Source organism: Eulemur rufifrons, chromosome 30 (assembly GCF_041146395.1).
Source record: "Eulemur rufifrons isolate Redbay chromosome 30, OSU_ERuf_1, whole genome shotgun sequence".
NCBI classification, from domain to species: domain Eukaryota; kingdom Metazoa; phylum Chordata; class Mammalia; order Primates; family Lemuridae; genus Eulemur; species Eulemur rufifrons.
The window spans coordinates 34577448-34580300 of NC_091012.1; the positions used below are offsets into that span (position 1 = coordinate 34577448).

Consider the following 2853-nt stretch of genomic DNA (forward strand, 5'->3'; position numbering starts at 1 on the left):
GATAATTTGTGTAAAGTACTTAACACTGTCATATATTAAGTGTTGGATACATTTTGGCTATTAATATTCTTTATTTATTATCAGAAGACTTTCTACTCAATTATAGCAGTGGCTTCAGACTTCATATCTTGATAAACTTCTCTTTATAAGAAAGTGCCTCTCAGTTCAACGACATCAGCATCCTTTATTTTTAGTTATGTCCTATAAAAGGAATTCAAGAAATTAATGCTAGCACTGGCTTTTAAAAATAGTAGAAAATATTTCAGATACAAAAATGGTATGATGAATAATCTAGTGAGTACTCATAGACCCACCACTTAACTTAATAAAACATTACTGATGCAGTTAAAGCCCCTTGTGTATTCCTCACTGATCATATTCGCTTCCCTCCTGCCTAGAGGGTACCAGGATTCTGAATTTGGCATGGATCCCTTCCATGTTTTAATACTGCTATTGCATTTGGAGCTATCTAGAAAAAATACATTATTTGTTTTTCATTATTTTAACTTTATGTAGAAGGCCTCTTACTATATTTATTCTTTTACCTACCATGGATATTCATATATACGTAAACATATTTGCATACTGTACATAAACTAGGGAAGTAAAAAATTGTTTCTTATTATGGAGAACACTGTTACCTTTTTAATATAAAAATAATATATTTTTAAATAGTAAGTATATTTGAAACTGACTTTCTGAAGGATCTTGGAAGAAAGAGAGTCAGTTTTTGGAATGTTATCTGATATATCTACAATCCTCTCATAAGTATAGGAGACCAAAATCTGCCCGTTACTAAACCTTTTTTTTTTTTTTTTTTTAACAAGCAGTTTAATTTTCTCTGGGCATTTGTAAAACACTTAGGACCAACATAAAAAAAAAAAAAAACCACAGAAATACCTCCTGTGGGAAAAAATTACATTAAAAGGGTGCGGGGCCTTAAGGGATTAGTGCCTTAGCCCACTTTGGTCCAAAAACTCGAAAAGATATTGGGAGGATATAACAAGAAGGAGAATGCAAATTTACTGAGGGAGAGGGCCCCAAAGAGGTCCACGAGGGGGAACTGGGGGCCGGGGAGTTGGTCTAGGTGGAGGGAGGGGTCCCTGCTGGTAGCCATAGGGTGGAGGCGGTGGAGGGCCAGTGTATCCATGAGGGGGCATCAGTGGAGGAGGTCCACGCATACTGTGGGGAGGCATAGGACCTGGATGACCCATGGGAGATCCAAATGGAGGCCCTGGGGGGGGGCATTCCCACTGGAGGAGGTCCAGGATGAGGCATTCCTAGTGGTGGTCTAGGTGGTGGCTGTCCCCCAGAGCCTGGGGGCCCAGCATGGGGGTGTCCTAAGTCATGAGGGCCATAGTGTGCCAGCTGCATCTGAGACATCCCTGAATGGGGCATCCTACCTGGTGGAAATGGGTGAGGATGTGAGTGTCCATGACCAGGATGTCCTGCCCCTGGGGTTTCTGCTGATGGGGGGCCATGTCCTCCAGCCCCAGGAGGCCTAGGTGGTGGGGGGATGGCTGGGGGTATCCCAGGTGGGAGGGCTCCAGGAGGTGGCACTGGGGGTGGGAAGGAGCCAGGAGGAGGCTTGCCTGATGGAGGATGCCCAGACTCCAATGATGATACCACAGGATTGGGGGCAGAAGGTGGAGGAGGTGCATCTGCAAACAGCTGATGAGGGAGGTCAGCCAGGAAGAGTGGGTTCTGAGCTGCCAGAAGTCGTTCAGCTGCTGATCCATGGCGCTCACCCTTGGAGTCCTTCTTAAAAGCATAAGACACAGTGATAGGGCGGTTACAGAGGTACTGCCCATTCATGGCCTCAATTGCTGCATCCGAAGCATCAAACGAAGCAAAATTAATAAAGGCATGATCCTTGTAGTTGCCTGTATCGGGATCTTGCATAATCTTGGGGGTTTTTAAGATGACCCCAAAGGCGCTGAAAGTATCGTAAAGCAGCTTCTCATCGATCTCTGGGTCCAGGTTCCCAATGAAAATGTTGGCCCCCACATCCAGGTTTTTGTTGGGAGCTGATGCCTTGTTCACTTGTATTGGTTTCCCATAGAGTTTGATCATGTTCATGATCTTAATGGCATAGTCAGCATCTTTTTCACTCAAGAATTCCACAAAGCCATAGCCTTGGTTCTGGCCAGTGACTCTATCCTTTGGCATGTGGGTGCTGACTACTGGTCCTGCCTGGAGAAACAGTTCCCACAGCAATGGTTCGCTAACCTTCTCATCCAAGTGCCCCACGTATACGGTGGCGTCCAGGTTACGCTCGGAGATCGGACCGGCAGCCATGGCGAAAGACCTCCCACCGTTTCCAAGCACCGGCTCCGCCCTCTGTCGTAAGTCACTACTTCCACTTCCGGGGCGAAGGCGAATGAGAATGGTAGGCGGGGCCACGGTGGGGGAGGAGCCAGAAACAACCGCGGCCATCTTAGCCGCTGAGACTTGACACAGACGGGGCTGCTCAGTCTTCGCAACTCCACTGAGGTGCCGTTGCTAGTGGTTATAGCGAGGACAGAACGGAAACGCCCAGTCCCTCTTACGGCACTACTAGACGTGAAAGAATCACATGCTCCCAAAAATGTAAATTCGAAAGCTAAAAGAACAAAACTTTACTTGAAAAGTATTTTGTGGGCAAGTGGTCCTTCTTTTGTTGCCCAGAGAAGTATGTGCTGAGGAATCCCCCAACTCATGGACTTGGTTGCCATGGACTCACTGCCACCTGCAGTCTTCGTGGAGATTTGGCCTCACAGCCCTGGTTTGGGCTCGAGGTATTTCGTTTTCCCTCAGGGGAGGAGATTGCGGAATGTCTGAGCTGGAGTGATGTCTGAGCTCGCATGCCCTTAC

The 2853-nt window shown here is 46.7% G+C and overlaps 1 pseudogene; it reads right to left on the reverse strand.

Moving 5' to 3' along the window:
* Positions 1-1022: 1022 nt before the first annotated feature.
* On the reverse strand, positions 1023-2298 carry LOC138378622 (splicing factor 3B subunit 4 pseudogene; annotated as a pseudogene).
* Between the last annotated feature and the right edge of the window lie 555 nt (positions 2299-2853).